The sequence below is a fragment of the Mustela putorius genome, unplaced genomic scaffold, assembly GCF_011764305.1.
Source record: "Mustela putorius furo isolate JIRA1106 unplaced genomic scaffold, ASM1176430v1.1 tig00000031_pilon_pilon_pilon, whole genome shotgun sequence".
NCBI lineage: Eukaryota > Metazoa > Chordata > Mammalia > Carnivora > Mustelidae > Mustela > Mustela putorius.
In genome coordinates, this window is record NW_025421260.1 from 2978970 (window position 1) to 2999187 (window position 20218).

The following is a 20218-nucleotide window of genomic DNA, read 5'->3' on the forward strand; positions in this document are numbered from 1 at the left end:
TATTTCAAGATTTATAGTAAGTGTATCTTACAACTATACAACTAACTATAGGTCCCATATATCTGTAAAAGCTGGAACCAACTACATATTTTAATTAATATGCTCTTTCAGTCGATTTTGATCAATGATGTTATATTTTATAGCATTTTCTAATTTAATTCATATTATATTTATATGTGAATACATTGACAAAACATCTCCAGAATAAAGTTAACAAAACCTAAACCATTAAAGTTATTCTCAGTATTATAAATATGTCAGAAATACTTCACATTGAATCAGTCTTACAAAAGTGTGTATCAATGCCAATATGACAAGAAACTTGATATGGATGATAGGGGAACCACACTGAAAAAAGTGAAAGAAAAACCTCAGCTTGGAAACCATATAGAGTAAATTTCAGGCCTGTCTCTGTTCCTAGATTCAGGTGCCATTTGAGTAAATTATGTAAACTTCTGCCTCAAGTTCTTCATCTGTAAAGCGTGAGCTAGAAATGAAAGTTAGAAAAATGATATCAAAATATATGGCTTCTAAATTTTAATTCCCAGAGTCCATTTTCACCAGAAAGGGAGACTAAAAGCTCATTAAGTGTATTTTGATGTCTCCTCCTGAAATAAAGCAGAGATCAAAGTGAGGCCTTTCCCCAGCAGTATTTATCAAAGCAGAACTTTGACTTCTCCTCAGGAACTGTTCTCAATAAGATATGCTCTCAGCCAGAAAAGGAACAGTCCCATTTGTCTTTTCCTCTAACTTCTTCATGGTCACCAGTTTGTAACACTTCACCCTCTGGAGAAATAACCGCCTGCTTCCTGTCAGTCTCATTAATACTCCCTTCAGTGAACTTCTGGCTGGTGCCCAGCTAGGGTGCTTTTCTTCAAACAGAGCCTGGCAATAATGATAGACATAACTGATTGGACTAGGCTTAGATTTTTCACCAGCTGGTTTCACAGCAAAGTCACACAGCAAGCCTGGAGGCCAGGTGCTGATAACAGATTCCTGTCTCTTTGAAAAGTAAAAAACTGGAAGGTAAGATAACGTCTATTCTTTATGTTGTTAACACAAGTCTAAACTTGTAAAACAGCATCATTAAGTTAGGCCTATAGTATGTATTTTTTTATAATGTTGTACATGTTTTAAATCTACTGGACTTGGTTCAGATTAGAAAAGTAATGACTTTCCTTTTTGAGTGTTACTTACCAAATTGATTTTCTACTAATGCTGTTACTTTATAGTCACAATTCATAGCAAATCTACAGGTAGTAAAGAAATAAATATGGGGAAAAACACATCATAGATGAACACTTAGGTGAATTCATTACTTCTCAATTTTGTTACAAACTACAATATAGAATCATCTTTCTTGGGGCACCGGGGTGGCTTAGTGGGTTGAAGCCTCTGCCTTCGGCTCAGGTCGTGATCCTAGGGTCCTGGTATCGTATCGAGCCCTGAGTTGGGCTCTCTGCTCGGCAGGAAGCCTGCTTCCCTTCCTCTCTCTGCCTGCCTCTCTGCCTACTTTTGTGATCTCTCTCTGTCAAATAAATAAATAAAATCTTAAAAAAAAAAAAAAAGAATCATCTTTCTGTGCTTTTGGAACCTATATAATCAATGAATTACAATGGAAATTAAAATATATAGTAATTATCTACTTCTAGGCAGAAGCAGTAAAAACTGTGTTTATACAAGGTTTTTTTTTTGTTAATTGAAAATCTTTATTTGAAAAATTGGCACATAAAATTATACAGAAGAAGCCATCATCCAGATTTGTTCATTTGTATTTAGTCAATTTGCATAAGAGTTTTTAAAAAATTAAAAGCCAAATTGTATATAAAGGGTGGATTTTTTGAAGAATTTCAAAGATAATACCTTCTATTCATTTTCCAAAAAGACCAAACTACAGCTTGTTTATGAAGGTTTTTAACCAATTAAAATTTCTAACAGCTATGAATGTTTAATTTAGCAAAAGTGGTGTTATTTTCAACTATTCCTTAAAATTCAAACACATTCAAAAAAGCAACAATTTATAACAATTTATAACAAACTGCTGGAAAAATATTTTAAATTTATGTTCCTACTTTACAATTAATATGCATATGTAGGAAACTTGCTATTATGAACTCAAGTGAATAAAGTCTGACATTTTAATGGAGTAAGAAAATGTTTTATTTCCAGACCGTGAAGTATTTTACTGGCCATCAAAATGTGTTTGCTAGCTGTTTCTGCTTTATAAGCTGGACTAGAACTTTTTTTTTGCAAATGACCGATTATTTAGCTGATTCATGGATGCTATTTATGATTTGAAGGTCAATACTAAGCATTAAACTTATTACATGAAGCAATATGCTTTTAATCAAAAGTGCTTCTGTTTTTAACCTCATTACCTTTATGTCATGAGGAAAAGGAAGATTTTAATATTTTAAAACCACATTGATGGTCTCTAAAACTGAGTGACAATTACCAGAATGTGAAGACGCAAGTGTAACACGACTTTATTTCGTTGAGAACAACTGAGAGAAATTGTGTTATCATGCTACTGTAACACTGGGGAGTTTGTCACTTCCCTTTCTCAAAGGGAAGTTTCCAAATCATGTGGATCAGTTCTGCCTTGGTCAAGAAGTTTCGTTTTGCTTTTTTGCCCATTGATTACCTTCTCTTTAGGGAGACAAGGATCTCCAGATATTTATGGAAGGTGGGATTCTTACTGAAGGACAGTTTGGTCCCGATTCTCAGACATTTGTTTTTCTTCCAGATTGAGTGTCTTCTTTCTCTCCCTTCTTTAACATCTCTAGGACTTCTGTTCCTTACACTGCTTTCACTCTTTCTTTCTGAGCCCCTGCTACCTTCCCAACTGGATTGGCAACCCTTTATCTAGATCTTCCTTAGATTCTGACTGCTTTAAATCAACATTTCTGTTCTAGGGAACAGAGAGGGAGGTAGACTTAGATCTTCTGTTACCTTTTTAGACTCACACATGCTTTACTTGGCGAAGTGATAACGTTTTAGGGCAAAGAAAAAGGTAGTCTTTCTCCTGACTGAACACAGCCCAGAACTGTGATGCAAGTTTTCCTGAGCAAAGAACAAAGGAGTTGATGGGATGTACCTGATGTTTCTCTGCTTTGTGCTTAAGTAGGCCTTTTAGATATTAGTGAAATATGCAGACAATTTTTATATACTAATTTAAACATATAATAGGAACAATCAGAGCTGTTTTTGTCATTTCAAAAAAATTTCCAAAAAAAAAAAAAGAATGTTAGTTAACATTGTGCTTCCCCACAACTCACATAGATGCATGGATATTTGTATTTTCTTCCTTTCTCTTAAATATGTGAATGTTTAATATAACATAATAATTGGTGGTACACTGAGACCATTAACTTCTGGTTTTTTGTATTAGAATTTTAATATTTTGTAAGTTTAAAATACCAATGGTTTCATTTCTCAATGACATCTTAATCTAGAGTACAGCTTTATTTCTCACAATTTATTACACTTTTACAACAGATTAGGATTAACACAGACTACAAATTGTGTCAAGCTTTAAAATATGAATACTCTATCATAGAATACCAATGCATTTTATCTATTTTTAAAATTTTATTTCTGTATGTATGTATTTATTTATTTGAGAGAGAGTGAGAGCAAGAGGGATCCCAGAGAGAGAGGGAGAAGCACACCATTGAGCCCAGAGCCCAAAGCAGGGCTAGATCCCAGGACCCTGAGATCATGACCTGAACTGAAGGCAGAGGCTAACTTGACTGAGCCACCCAGGTCCCCTGAAAACCAACACATTTTAAAATTGTTTAACAAAAAGTTGTATCAGTTTTCATACTCAACAGTTAAGTGAGTTATACATTCACAAAATTTTATGTGCCTTTAGTTTCTTTTTTCTCTTGGATTTGTGAAGTTTGGAGGCTTGAAGAATTATCTAATTCATCAGATTAGTAAACACTTTGTTTCAGGAGTTCAAATTTCATTATTCTTTTAGCTGTTTCATTTTCAAATTATATTTAAATTTCTTTATTCTAATTATTTTTATGCATTTCCTCTTGAAAAATATTCATGAATAATATTCAAATTAGATAAAATAAACGTATGAATTATATACAATAACTTATGCTTATAAGAACCATGAGACTATTTTTTTAAAAAGCAAAGCAAAGTGGAAAAAGAGGTTCTAATGATAGGATCTGAAAAAAAAAAAATAGTGGCCCATATCTGACAAAGACTTAGGATCCAGGTCTATGTCCTTCTTTATGAACAACTCCTTATAATTTAAAGAAAAACAATACTTAAAACATTTAAATCATATTAATTATAACTCCAAGCTAAATATTTTTAGTGTTTTGTGAATTCTCTGATATTTCCGTTAATAAACTGAGGCTATTGTGTTAAAAACATATAAAATAGGAATTTAGGCCTGTGTGTGTGTTTGTGTGACTGTGCATGTGTCTCTGTGTGTGTAAACAAAACATGTACTCCTACATACCAATGAATTTATTCTTTCTCATAAATACATATTCTTGAGTATGTTTTCAAATATGTTTAAGTTGTATTCATATATACATATAACCGGCACAAATCTATATTTGCATTTGCAATCAAAAATGACTTTATTTAAAACTATCCCTGTTAAAAAAAAAAACAAACCAAAATTTAACTGAGTAAATTTAAAGATCTCATTGGCTTTATTCGATGATTCATGAATTGGGAAACATCACATCCAGCAAACAGGAAGGAGCTCCCAGATGCTGTACGAAATGGAAGATTTTTAAAGGCAGCAAGGGGGTAAGACAAAGAAGTCATAAACAAAAGAAAGAATGATTTCAGGCAAGGTCACTTTCCTTTGGGTGAAGGGTGAGAGTCTATCATGCAGATCACCTCACTAGTGCTGACCAGGTAATTCCAGATTGACTGGTTAAAGGTCACACTCCTGGGAGAGGTTGAAATTGCAATTAGGTTGGGTATTTAATTTTGGTTTGCTGACATGGGGTTTAGCACAAGTAACACCATTTGGGGCCTGTTTTATCTTTTTTTTTTCTTTAACATTTTATGTATAAAATACAATTGCTGGATTTTTAAATGCAGCTATTTGAAATATATAGAATCAACAATGTGTGGTTATCTGAGTACATTAATTTCTTAGCATATTGTTTACAAATATAGGTCAGAGAAAGTTAATTGTTATGGCAGTAAATGCAAGAATGAATTAAACTTGAATAAAATAATTTCTGGAAGAACTAGACTGTGAGGACCTTTTTATTTATTTATTTATTTATTTATTTTTAAAGATTTTATTTATTTACTTGAGAGAGAGACAGTGAGAGAGAGCATGAGCGAGGAGAAGGTCAGAGAGAGAAGCAGACTCCCCATGGAGCTGGGAGTCCGATGCGGGACTGGATCCTGGGACTCCAGGATCATGGCCTGAGCCAAAGGCAGTCATCCAACCAACTGAGCCACCCAGGTGTCCCTGTGATGACCTTTTTAAATCGCCAATATCATTGTTACATTTTCCCAGTGAATTTTATAATCTGTACTATTCATTATAATTTCTCTTTCGATTTTTTTCTTTTAACAGGTTCTTACCCAATGATTCAGTTCGTTTCAGTCAATAATCTCACATAAAAGAATGAAAAAAATGCCATTTTTTAATTACTGGGATTGTATTAAAAATCAAATCTACACAGCTAAAGCAAAATGAAAATGCAAATAATAATTTAGATAATTTAAGCAATATAATAATTTGTTACCATACCTATATTGCACAAATATTTCTTCTAAATGCCTGATATTAGTGTTATGAAATCTGGACTGGATTGCCTGACAGAAGAACCAAGAGGCACTTGGAGATCTTGGAGGATTTATTTAAATGCCGGTAAGCTCAGAGGAGAGTGATCTTAATAGGTCTGAGCCCTGAGTACAAGCAAGGGGCATAATTGGGGCATAATTTATACACTTCTGCTTCCACATATATGGCACTTCTGGCGCATGCAGGAAGTGAGGCAAGGAAAAGAACCTAGAAGAGCCCTGGGGCAGAGACTGAGACTCCTCTGCTTAGTTGTCCATCTACATTTTCCTTATCATTTCCCCCTTTGATGCCCTTTAAACACCTAGTTTAGAGGGCATCATCTTCATTTCCTACGGGATGGTAGCAAGTAAGGAATAATTGGACTCTGATCTTGGCAATTTGAACAATGATAAACTTAGTAAGGACATGTAGTATGCAGGGACCAAATGCTACTGTGAGGAGGAACTTAAGGAGGAGCCTGTTTTGGAAAACACTCGAAACTAGTGAAAAGAGCTGTTGTTGCAGGGCCAGGGCCAAGTGAGTGAGGGTGGTAAAAATCTGCCGTGAGTTGTTGGGTCAGCCGCCGGTACTGAACCTGTGATACCCTGATGCCGGCAGCACCGAGGGCAGCACCTGACACGGCCAATAGCCTCACAAGAAAAGGGATGATTGCAGGGGGACATCGTGGGCAGCTAGGAGGCTTCCATATAAGTGGAGCATCACTTCCAGGGAGGACTGAAATGTTAGGTGAGAGACTAACACGGAAGAATAACTGGTTGTGTAGGATGGTGCAGATGAGTACACCTTGGTCACAGGCCAGACAGGTATTGTTTGGTGCACAGACCCAACTGGAGTCCATGATTGGAGAGGAGGAATTTCTATATAGCTGTACTGGAGTCAGGAAGGGGTCATCCTGGGTCCCTTGTGCTGAGGTAGGAGATGCCACAGTGGATTGGTGAGGGTGACACCTAGGTACTGAATGGCACCAGGCTTCATATAGATCCAGCAGCCAGATCCTAAGGGTGGATTTGAGTAATTGTGGGCTTGGTAGGAGGTACTGATCGTTTCTAATAGTTGTGCTATGGATGGTTGCTGTGTGTGGAGAGGAGATCCAGGAATGTGCCAGGGCGAGTCGTTTCTGTCTGTGACTGCCACACTTGGGGTGAACACGGACTTAAACATAAACTTAGACATGGTGTTGGTTCCCAAGTAGTGATAATGGCCCACGAAAAAAGTGATTCCCATGGTGCATTAGGTGTCATTGGGCTCCAGGACTGAGACAGTGAGAGGAACGCAGTGGTCATTGAAACAGGAAGAATTGATGGCTTTGCATGACAAAGAAACCTGGATGTCACTGCAAGATTTGAAGCTCCACCCAGCAGACCCCCTACTTCCTGGATGAATAGCGACCCATATTCACATCCCCATGCCTGTGAACAGAGCTGAGGGCAGGTTGCTGGCTGTTGAGGTGTGGGGCCACTACATATGTAGATATCTACCAGCCAGTTACCTGAATGATGGCCACAGTAGGAACACCATCTGTGGGTTTCCTGGGAGTTATTGAAAAGTCGGCATCCATCAAAGTGGAGATAACATTTGGTGTATACCCATCCCAGGTGGAAGAAGCCAGTGGGATGCTGGTGGGGGAGTTGGGGGGATTAAGCTGGAAATTCCATTTGCCAGTAATGGTAATACAGGAGCCTGTCCCCTCTTCTGGGTAGGACAAGCTAGAAGCAATGAAAAAGAACAGTATACCAGGTAGCAGAAGACCAGGACTGACTGGGGTCAAGGAAATAATGGTAAAATTCACCTGACCACCAGCCGACTCATGTTTAGGAGCAGATAGCAGGGGACCAACAAAAGACAGGGTTCTCGACCTCAGTCTTAGGGGGAGAGCAAGAGTGGCCAATCCAACAGTAAAGAAAACCACCAGGAAGCAGATTGGGGAAAGGAATAAGGGGTAGCATATGTAAATCTCCTCAAGTTTCTGCCGTGCATGGACCAGCCAGCTTCCAAGGGTGGCTGGAGCAGGGCTGAAGATCCAAGGTGTTTTAAGGCAAAAGGTTAACTTTGGGGTTGATGTGGCTGGGGAGAAGTCTGCTGATTCAGTTGAAGGCAAAGCCGGAGCATGATTTGTGAGGTCTTGCTGGACTCTCCACTGGAGTGGCTTCTCATCCAAATGATGATCTCTTTTTATTCTGGAGTGGTGGACCCATGGGGTGACACCTGAGAACTTGAGGTCAGTAAGGGTGGTTAGAACAACAGAGTGCGGCCCTGTCCACTGCAGTTTGAGGCTCTTTTTTCCAAACTTTGACCCAAACTGAGTCCCTGTCTGGAAGGAGTGTGCCTGAGACCATAAAGAGATTGGGAACCCTCTCAATAGTGTAACTTTGTAATTTATTTAGGGTGGCCCCAGGGCCTGAAGCTGCTCCTTTATTTCTTTATCTCCAACATGATGTAAGTTTTCTGGAAGGCTCCATAGGCATGGGGAAGGCTGTCCTTTTGCTAATTCAAAAGGGGAGAAACGTAGTGTACCAGGTGTGCAATGAGCACACAGGAGAGCTAGGGGTAGCAGATATGGCCATGGGAGTTCAGTCTTCTGACAAAACTTTGCTAAGGTTCCCTTGAGGGTGTGATTCATTCACTTTACTTTCCCTAAGGGCTGGTAGGCGGTGTGGAGTCTCCGGGTAATGTTTAGGGACTTGGTCAAGACCTGTACAATGTCTGCTACAAATGAAGTCCATTGTCACTATAGATTGTTAATGGCAGACCAAACCAATACATGATTTCCCACAAAAGGACTTTCTGGCTTCACTCCTTCCTGGTCAGGAAGACTTTGACCCACCCAGAGTATATGCATACTATTACTAGGAGATACCTGAACCCCCTGCTTGGCTGCATGTCTGTGAAGCCTATTTCTAGATCTTCGAAGGGTTTTGCTCCTATTTTCTGGACACCCAGAAGGAATTGTGGTGCAGACTGAGCATTATTTTAGCATAGGTTATACATCCCTCACTGGTTTCTCAGCAAAGTGCTAAGAGCTGGCTGATGTAATAGTGCTTCTTGAGGAGGTCCTCTAAGACAGGTTTTCCTAGATGGGTGAGTTGGTGGTATTCCTTGACTAGATAGATGCCCTCTTGTTGCTGTTGGAATGAAGACATGCCTGTCTGGCATCACACACCAACACTTTTCAGTCAGGGTAACCCCAGAGCTCACACTGACGAGCCTGGCAAAAAGGCTATTGTATTTCGCATTGTCCTGGTGGCCCCAAAGATGGTCACAGTCCTTTTGCTTTCTGAAAGGGGCCACTGGGGAGGTGACAACAGAGTACTTGGCTTCAGTGTCAACCATAAAAGTCACTGATTGGTCATCTACTTTCATTCTGACTGTTGGCTCATTGGGGCCAAGGAGGAGAGACCCCAGACCCCTTCGAGTCTATTTCTGCCAGGCCTATGTGGTCCTCCTCTCGGTGTTCTTTCTTGTAGCAGCTAGGTTTCTGCACCTTCCCCAGTTAGGGCATTTGTTTTTTCCAATGTTCCTTCTCCTTGCAGTAGGCACATTGATCATTTTCTAAGGAGGTTCTGGGTCTCCTCCCTTTTGGTAGTGAGGGTCTCCCTGCCTTTGTGTCATCCTTTTCCCTCAGGGTGGAGGCAAGGAGATTGACCTTCTTTTTCAAACCCTTAGTTTCTGAAGATTTGTTGTTTTTTGCTTTTCTTTTTGTTTGTTTTGTTTTGTTTTTCTTTTGGTGGCGTAAAGGTTTGTTTTTGGTTTTGGTTTTGTTTTTTTCTGATGTCTGGGGCAGCCTGAGCCACAAAGGAGGTGTTTACCATTCTATATCTGGCGGGCCCAGACCTGGAGCTCACCCCAGGGCAGCCTTTATCTATGTGTAGTTGGCTTCTGCTTCTTCAGTCCAGACAAGGTGTTCTCGATCTGGTCCCCCTAAGAGATCACAGACGGGTCTTGCTATTGCCAAGAACCCAGGGATCCGGATGTGGCAGAATCCTACAGCCTCCAGGATTTCTCATAGGCCCTTTTTTGTCTGGGGTTGTGGCAAAGAAATAATGATTTTCTTTCTCTCCAGCCCTAGTTCTCTCTCCCCTTGAATGAGGAGAAAACTGAGGTATTAGACCTGTCGTTGGCATATCTATGCTTTCTTCCATGAGACTTGGTATACCAAGTCTGACAGAAGCTAAAGGAGGGCCTTTGTGACTTTTGTGCAGTCTTCCCAGGGTGGCCAATGCGTCTGAAAGGGGGATTCCATGAGCTCTACTGTATCCTGTGGTTTCTCAGAGTAGGGAGAGATGTTGTTTCCAGTTGAGAAAAACGGTGGTGGAGAAAGGTTTGTAATACATCATGGAATGGCCAACTAGTACTGTCCTGTCTTCACCGCACCTCTCGGATTCTCGGGTTCTCGCATCTCTTATACTGACATTTGGAAGGTGCCTGCGCCCAGCCTGGCTGCTGGTCCCAGGGAAAGTAGATCCTTTGATCCTTTGGTTCCGGGGGCACCAGTGAATCCTCTGGGCCTGAGGATGGTGGGAAGACTGATGGCAGTGGAATGTTTGGAACTAGAAGGTCAGGTGCAGACGGCCCTGGGGGTGCCTACCAAGGGGGCAGGATTGGTTCATCTTCAGGATCTCTGGCTAGGATTTGTGGAGGCTGGGGCTTTTGTCAGTCTACTTTGGGCCACTTGAATGTAGCAACTAAGACCCTGGTCTGTCCTTACCTATTGTAAGCAAATCGCACCTGAGATGGAAGAGTCTGGGCAATTCCTAGCCAGGAATCAATGTATGGGAACAAGTCAGGGTGTCCTGGTTCTCCTGTTATGACTCGCCATACTCGGCGAACCACTGGGAAATCCAACATCCCTTCTGAAGGCCACCCAATATTAAAGATTTTTTTTTTTTTATTTGACAGAGAGAGATCACAGGTAGACGGAGAGGCAGGCAGAGAGAGAGAGAGGGAAGCAGGCTCCCTGCTGAGCAGAGAGCCTGACTCGGGACTCGATCCCAGGACCCTGAGATCATGACCTGAGCCGAAGGCAGCGGCTTAACCCACTGAGCCACCCAGGCGCCCTGAAGGCCACCCAATATTAAAGTTGAACCATTCCAATTCACACAGGGTTCTCAATTTGCTGAGATTCATCTTGACTCTATAGTCTCCTGAAAACCCCTTCTTGAAATTTTGGTCATGGTCTCAAGGTTTACTCTGCACTGACCCCTTGGTGATGTTCTCATGTGTGGTGGTGCAGAGACAGACGAGGTGAGGGGAGGAAGGGTGGTGCCTCTTGTGGTGAGGAGACCAATTAGTTGTCCATCTGGCTATGTCCCAAAGGAGCTTAGGTGAGGGTCCTCACCTAAGGGTCTCAGCATTGTGACTTATAGTTGGAATCTATTCCAATGCTGCCCTAGACCACATGCAGTGCACCATGGAAATCACAGATGGCTCCACTCAGACTCCATATGTTTCTGGGGAGCTTACGGGTACCCACCCATGAAGCCACAGATTCAGTCCACCTGAACAAGCCAGGTCAGGCTGCACATTCACTCACACATCCATTCCAGAAGTTACTACATTCCCTCCCACCAATCCCTACCTATGAGACCTCTAAGAGGTCTTTAGGTGGTGATCCATCTCCCCTTCCACCCCAGTGGGTGGATCTGACTTGGTCTGGGGCCCCCAGACCATACTGTCCTGTGATATTGAGACCAGGTCCTCACCTGCCAAGTCTCCCTGAGTCCAGCAGGAACAGTTCAAGGTGGGCAGGTTCAAGGTGACCAGGTGAGAGACTGCCAAATATTAGGCAAGCTGCACCTTTTCTGTTACTATCCCTCATTCAGTCACCACCCCACCCTTGCCCTGAAACCGGTGGCAACAATGGACCAGCATGGTTGGGTTTCCTGGTCAGGGAACCAAATGTTACAGAAACTATATTGGATCACCCAATGGAAGAACAAAGTGGCACTCGGAGAACTTGGAGGATAGGAGATATATTTAATGCTGGCAGACTCAGAGGAGAGTGATCTCCAAAGTTCTAAGCTCCTAACATAAACAAGGGAAGTAATTTATACACTTCTACTTCTGCATACTTGGCACTTTTGGCAGCCTGGGAAGCTGGGCAGAGAGAAGGGCCCACAAGGGCCCTGGGGCAGGGACTGGGTCCCCCCTGCTGGCTTGTTCAGCCATCTTAGGACATAGACTTTCCCTATCATTAGCTATCAATTTATATATAATTGATGAGTTTTATTAACCCTAATGATCATTAATCAACTTGAAAACATATGGATTTTCTAATAACTCTTCATAGAATTTAATGAGCTACCTTTTCATAAGGAGCATATGAGAAGAAACACTTTAATAAAATACTTTAAAATAATTAAAATGCAAAAGATTATTACATAACATTTGAATTTATAGTCAGTTTATATTCAATTAATATCACTTTCAAAAATGGTAATTTTTGAAGATAATTTAACACAATAGCTACTAATATTTTTAACATTTAATATTTATAATATGCACAATATTTCAATATTAATATCAAATATTAACATATAATTAATATTAATTACAATAATTAATATCAATAAAATAGTAAAATAATTTTGATGTGTCCATGGGAAATTAAAAAATTATATATAAGGTAAACTTTTGGAGTTGGAGCAATTCATGAGAAACTAACATGCATTGTGCTAAATTAAATTTACTCTGGTTTGGGGGCCATTTTTGCCTAATACTAAGTTAAGAAATCCATGTGTAAAACCAACCTTACATGGAATGTTAGGTAACAGCTTCTTTAATAATATCAACTTTTCATTAATGCATCACCAACAACTTTCTTAAAAAAAAAAAAAAAAAAAAAAACACAACAAAAAAAACCCAGAATCTTCTCCTTAAGTCTATATTGTTGCCTCTATAGTTGAATAAAAATTCCATTCTAAATATGGCATCCTTTGAAAAATTGTATTTTTTTTTCCTTTTATTTCATAATTGCACCTTGAAGATGCTTTCTTTTCTGACCAGGAGCAAATAAAATGTTCTGTAATTACCCATATGTCATAAACTACAACAAAAAGACAATGAAAAAAAAAAAATCATGGTCCATGAGAAAAGAGAAATAGATGAGGTGAGACATACTGTTTCTTAGGGTTTAGGTCTAATTTCAAGATGGTGGTTCCCATAACAGAGTTTAGGAATCTTATTCAGTTGAGGAGAGAGATAATGAAGTGTGGGTTATCAAGATGACCAGAAAATTACAAAGTATAGTATATGAAAGAAGGAACTTGCTCATAAAATGGACTTTTAAAATTACAGTAAGAGACTTCTTGAGTATGTGGTTGAAAACCAATCTACACATTTGTAGGGGAAGAATACATGAGACTGGGAAAGAACAACTTCCCAAGCAAGAACAATTACCAAAAATTTTCACATTGAAAAATTCCCAGAGTTCTACAGTTCTAGTAATCAGTTGAGTTCCATCTATCAAAAATGAAGAATTTTCTCAAATACATGGGGCATTACATGTAAACCTCAGAAATGTTTACATTATTAGTGAGGCTAAATGAGTCCTAGAATGAAGGCTATTATAAAATGAGCAAATGAGTACACATGAATATAACTGCTTTCCAGAAAATATCAACAAACTTTCATTTATTTATTTTTATGTTTTATTTATTTATTTGATAGAGCAGAGAGCAAGAGGGGGAGCGCACATGCAAGCAGGGGGAGGAGCAAAGAGAGAAGCAGTCCACCCCCTCCCTGCAGGAAGATAATGTAGGGTTCAATCCCAGGACACCAGGATGCTTAACCAACTGAGCCACCCAGGCACCCCTCATTTAAATTTACTTTTAAATGAATAACACAAAATTCAGCACTTTTGCATGTAAATCACAGTGCCCAGAATCCATTAACATATTACTAGACATATAAAAGAAGGTGAATATCACCCATAACCAGGAAAATAGCATACAAATGAAAAAGATGGAATTAAAAAGCACATTAAAAGAGCAATTTTAAGAATGTACCATATACTCATGAATGAACATGATGAAGAGAAAAAAGAATATAAAAAAGGTTCCAAATGGAACTTCTAAAGATGAAAAATATAATATATGAAAAAAATCATTTAAAGAGCTATAAAAAAGATAGAAATCACAGAGAAAAGAAAATCAGTGAATTTAAATGTGTAGCACAAAGACCTTCCCAAAAGAATATATGTGAAACAAATATAAAGTGTGTCAGTTACCTGTAGTACCATATCACGTAATGTAACACACACACACAGAGTTCCAGAAGGAGTGGTAAAAAAACAAGAAAATTATTTGAATAAATAACTGCTGAACATTTTCCAAATTTGTGGAAATCTGTAAGGCTAGAGATTCAGAAACTAAGCTCCAAACATAATAAAACCACACAAAGGCATATTACAATCAAGCTGATGGAAATCAGTAATTAAGAGAAAATCTTAAAGACATTAAATAATAGAAGACAAATTACACAAGGAGTAGAGATATGATAAGAATGAGAACCAACTTCTTATCAGATATAATTAAGGTACAAGACTACCGTTAAAGAATTGAAGGGGGAAAAAACAGCTACATTAGAATACTATACCTATTAAAATACATTTTCACACTGCAGGTAAAAATACCTTTTTAAACAAATATTCTTGGGCGCCTTGGGTGGCTCAGTGGGTTAAGCCGCTGCCTTCGGCTCAGGTCATGATCTCAGGGTCCTGGGATTGAGTCCCGCATCGGGCTCTCTGCTCAGCAGGGAGCCTGCTTCCTCCTCTCTCTCTCTGCCTGCCTCTCTGCCTACTTGTGATCTCTCTCTGTCAAATAAATAAAATCTTTAAAAAAAAATTTAAAAAATAAACAAATATTGTTAGCAGATCTTTACTACAAGAAATATTATAATAATTTCTTTAGGCTGAAGGAAAATATATCAGATAGAAAATTGGATCTACACAAGGAACCAAGAGAACCAAAAAATGGTGTATATATAACTATATCTATATCTAACTATATCTAACTATTGCTCAAAGGCAATAGGCATTCGCTAATACCTTTATTTTCCCATTCTCTATTCACTCCTTAATATGCAGAAATCTGGTACCTATCTTTATATGTCTACATTTTAGACAACATCTTCTAATAGCCAAATCCAAAATCATTGTTAGGGTTATTTACTTGCTCTCTCTGCTGTATATAATGTTTGTGGCTAAATTCCTTCCTTTGGAAAATCGTATCAGATTTCTATGAGTGAGCATTTCCTGATTTTCCTCTTCTCACACATTCAAGTTTTCTCTCTCTTGGGGTACCTGACTGGCTTAGTCCAAAGAACACAGCACTTGATCTCAGGTCATGAGTTGAGTTCCACATTGGGTGCAGAGATTCCAAACATAAAGAAACTTAATTTTAAAAAGTGTTTTTTTTTTTTGTCTGAACATTCCATAAGAATTGTGTTCATCAGTATTTTCACCCAACCATTATTTTGCTTTTACACGGGCACTTTCCACTAACAAAATTATATACTCAAATAGTTGTTAACCACTTACATGTTAATTCCCTCCAATTATTTATCTTGTATTTGGACAATGGTGCTAACATATAGGTTAATATGTTTAATTGTCAAACACTATTGCCACTGAGTCTCAATCTCAAAACTTCTGGAATAAACACATGATCTTCAAATGCCAAATATATATTTTATGTATTTTAGCATTATGTTAAATATAATGTTTAACAGTACCTTCATTCATCTACTTGGCTAACCAAAAAATTAAATATCCTCCTTCTAGCTTCTTGTCCTGTTCAAACAAAAATATATCAAATAGCTTCTACTTACCAAGCACATCATTGTGCCCTAGAAATATACAAATAAAAGATGTCTACCCTTGATGGAGGCAAGGCATATGAGAAACAATAAATAAAGTTACAAAACAGTGTGGGAAAAGGTCATGAAAATGAAGTAAGGAAATACTCGAAGTACACTGGAGTGATCATGTCAGTTGAGATCTCAAAGATGGAGTAATATCACCTGTCATTGAAAGTTGAATGGAGTTTGTGAGAGTGAGAAAACAAAACAAGAATATCTCAGGCAGAGGAAACTCCATATGTAAAGCCAGAAAGTCTTGGAATAGAAAAAGAAAATAATTATGTGAACATGAGAAAGAGGAATTAATGTTGAGTCTGTGGCAGATTTTGTATCAGTATATGAGTTTTATTAAGGGCAAATCAACTTGGATATTAAGGGCATATCTATTTTTATATGGATATGTCTATGTACAGAAAGCATGACAATAAGATAATTCACTTCACAATCTTTAAGAAACAGAAAGGCAAAGTCTTACTTGTGTTTTAGAAACATTAACACAGGTGTATAAAAAATTATCATATTGATAAATACTGGTGCAATGAAACCACCTTCTCTCCCTTTCTTTTAAATCTTTTCCCTGTGGTGATTTGACCTCTTTGACTTTGCCACCCACTGCACTCCAAAGGGAGGATAATATGCTAATCTAATCGTTCCAATCCAATTCTCATTTTGTTGGCTGATTTATGCAGAGTACTGAATTAAATTTACAGCGCAAGTGAATTTAATATGTCCAGTGATTAACATGGGAGGAAACAACTAAACAAAGCAAAAACACCTTGTGGGGAAATCACAACTCTTGTGAGATTTGGGTACTGGTTTTTAAGTCACACTTAAAGCAACAAGTATTATGGGCTGAAATGCGACAGGTGGTACTGCTGGATTGGGTCTTTAATTGTTATACACAGGGAAGGAATTTATTTGGATCATAAAAGACTGGGTGGCCCCTAAGCTATAGGCCCCCAAATAGGGCTTTAACAGCAGAATGATGATAGGATAGTATAGTCCAACATGTGAAAGAGAAAGGAAGAAAGAAAGAAAATTTAATTCATGTAGATCATGAAAGTTGGGATTCACAGTAGCAAATGAGTTTCTTCTTCCTCCTTCCTTCTGCAACAGAATTCTGTTCCTGTTACCAAAATTAATCATTTCACATGCACTCTGTATTGGTCCCCTCTCTCCTTATGGACTTTAGTCCTTTCATCAGTTTCTCCACTACTCCCCTTCTTCCTTCTAAATTATTTTCAACAGCATACAAATATTGCTTAGTATTCTCTGCCTGATAGTACTTCTTTAGCTTATTTGACTCACTGATTTTTACCTTTTCTTCCAACTAGATTATAAATTCCACCAGAGCAAGGGCTAGCATTATTTGTTTGACTCTGTATATCTCGGACACAGATCAGGGCCAGAACTCTAAAATGCATCCTGAAATTAGTGGGGAGTCATTAACAGAGATTTAAGCAAGGGAAATAACAGATCAGATTTTCATTATGTACTGTTCAGGGGTCTGTTGGAAAGGCGGAGAGAACAGAGCTGTAAGGACACTGATCTCTTACGGGGTCGCTCCATCTCTTGCATCATTAGTTTCATCCTCTGTGATCATTCCCATAACCATGAAAACCTGCAATCACACTCACAAAAGCCGTCAATGACCTCAGAGCCCTTCCGGCACCATTGCTGTTTGCACACTCCTCCAAAACAAAACAAAACAAAACAAAAAATACAAAAAAAAAATTACTCTTGAAACATTAGAGGTATTCCATTGTATATTTCTATTCTCATTCTCACCAATTCATGCTTCATTCTTTCCAATTTATAGAAATATGTAAAAACTTGATAGGCTCTTTTCAATTACCATTTGATGAAAGTTTTCCAAACCTCACCAACATCCAACATGCCATGCAGCTAGAAACTTAATGAGAACATGTTTTACCTGGACTTTGGTTTGATGATGCCAGATAGACTGCGATTAACTCATGAATTTATGAACCAAAAATCATGATAAGCTAATGATGAATAAATTTAGAACTTTCTATGTATCTTTTTTTATGTGGGGGGCTGGTAAAATTTATGTATCTTTAATTAAAAAGTGAACAGGCCCTTATATATTATTCTTGCTGGGTTGTGTTGTGCATATCATACAATATGTTTTGATTAAATATTTATAAAAATGTTATCCTTTTCAGATCAAGAATCTGAGGCACAGAGAGTGATAATTGACTGGTCATGATGCTATAAATGGTAAATGAAAATTTTGACCTAGGTTATCTGACCTCAGAGCGAAAAGGTATTATAGTGTCTCTTCTAAGTGAAATACAAGTAAGGAAAATTCGTGCCAAAAAGAATGGTCCCCATTATTTTATCTTGGCCCTTTAGCAATTTTCATTTCAGAAAATTACCCAAGGCAAGATCAAAGCTTTACTTCATGAGATAAGAATCAAGCTTATTAAAATTTTTCATATCTAACATTTTAATGTGTTACTATATCATTGTTTAACAAATGAAAAGCCTTTTGTAAAAATTTTTAAAATGTAAATTATTCTTAGCTTCCTTACAACATTATTATCATTATATCTAAAGCTTGTTTTAGTAACCTTTAGGCCACAGCAATATAGGGCAAATATCTTCAAATATCCTGCACTATATTAGGTTAGATTCTATTTATAAACCTCTTAAGGTTGGTGTTAATGTTGAAACACAATAGTACAAAAGAAGAGTTTTTCTACTATATTTAATATTCTGACCCAACAGTAGGACTCTAATTGATAACTTTTGTCAAGTCCTTCACACATTTTCAATTTTCTTTGACTTAATAACTTAAAAGTAATGAGATCAGAACTAAGATAAACTGTAAATGTGAAAACAAACTTTATTAAACATAAACTGGAAATACTCTTACAACAATAATACCTTTTTTAAAATATTTTATTTATTTGAGAAAGAAAGAGAGCAAGCATGAGTGGAAATGAAGAGGCAGAGAGAGAGAGAGAAGCAGATTCCCAGGAAAAAACCCATTGCAAGTCTTCATCCCAGGACCCCCGAGGATCACGAGTTGAGTCAAAGGCAGATGCTTAACCCACTGAGCCACCCAGCTGCCCCAAAATGGTAAGTTTTTAAAAAATATTCGTATGTTAGTCTATTTGTCTAGAGAGTAGACAAATAAGATTTTTTTTAGGATTTTTATCTTTTAAAAAAAGATAAAGATTTATCTTTTTTAAAAGATTTTATCTTCAAGATTTATCACTTTATTTGACAGAGAGAGCAGGAGAAAGAGAGAGCACAAGTCAAGGGAGGAACAGAAGGAGAGAATCTTGAAGCAGATTCCCTGCTGAGCACAGAGCCCAGTTGGAGGCTGAGTCTCACAACCCTTGAGATTAGAACCTGCTCTGAAACCAAGAGTCTGACACTTAAGTGACTGAGCCACACAGGCACTCCTGTCAACAGAATAGTTTATAGTGCACTTTCTGAATAGCCTCGGTCTTCCTTCCTTGCTGACTTTGTACCATTCTTTCCCCCTAGTGGTATAAGCAACCTAGACTATATCTGTGAAATTTTTGCTTCAGTTTTGTTTTCCCAAATTGCTTTTCCTCTCCCTTCTTGCTATCTGGGTCAGGTTATGCACGTTATGTCCTTTCAAACCCTAACTGGTACACAGAAACACTGAGAGAAAAAAAATTATCCTTAATCAAATCTTAAATTTTCAGGAATTGTGACTTTAACTCAGTCTTCAATGGTAGCATTCTGCCAGCTGTCTTTTGAATTTGCAATATATTTAATTGTTTCCATTCTTTTACAGGTACTTATGAGCCATAAAATTCCAAAGACTTACTTCAGATGTGCCTGAATAAGGAGGCACTTACCGCTGCATGCCAACAGAAGCTTCTTTGCTTCCTGCTTATGTGTATGAAGTTATGAGTTTGGGTCCAGGGCTTCTCAAAATTAAATATGCATAAAAATCAAATGGAAATCAATGGAAAACAAATGTACTTTCAATTTGGCTTACAAACGTCTAAATAAAAGGTATTTTGGGTTTTCCTGAAATATTACTGACTACATATATCTGGAAAAATAAAGAGCCATATCTTATGAGGAATATTAACAAAATACTATTCTAAAAAGTTACTCTCATCTATTCAGTTCATATAGGGTAAGAATTTCAAGGACATTGGAATCATCCATGAATGTGCAGGAAGTTTCTCCACAGTCAACTTTTTTGTTAAAGTAATAAAAATAATCTATTGATCCCTATGAAAAATCATCTGATATATAAAGAATGACAAATCTTCCTCTATGCTACTATCCCCGGTGTTCTTTGGTTCTTTGTCCTTTCTCTCATTGAAGAGTAGCAGTTCTCTCGTACACTCTCTGTCTGCTTTCTGCTAAGAATAGATGGATCTTCCATCATATCCTCCAGCTTTATGACAGTCTGAGCACCTTCTGTTACACCCACAGTTTTACCACACATTCTCTTATCGACTTAGAGGAAGCACGTAGACAAACTTCACAAGCAGAGTAACATTTATCCTTTAAATTCGTCACTTGTTGAAAAATTATTCACTT

General features: G+C 38.0%; 2 long non-coding RNA genes across 3 annotated transcripts; both read left to right on the forward strand.

The window, feature by feature from the left end:
- The first annotated feature begins 742 nt into the window (after positions 1–742).
- On the forward strand, positions 743–18647 carry LOC123391767. Of its 2 annotated transcripts, none has more exons than XR_006606607.1 (4): positions 743–1026; positions 5790–5869; positions 17845–17899; positions 18597–18647. It is a non-coding gene; the product is annotated as an uncharacterized LOC123391767 (long non-coding RNA). The 2 variants fall into 2 exon arrangements; XR_006606555.1 differs by having other exon boundaries at positions 18601–18641.
- A 65-nt stretch (positions 18648–18712) lies between these two features.
- Positions 18713–19699, forward strand: LOC123387335. Its single transcript, XR_006602307.1, has 2 exons — positions 18713–18763; positions 19455–19699. It is a non-coding gene; the product is annotated as an uncharacterized LOC123387335 (long non-coding RNA).
- Positions 19700–20218: the final 519 nt, after the last annotated feature.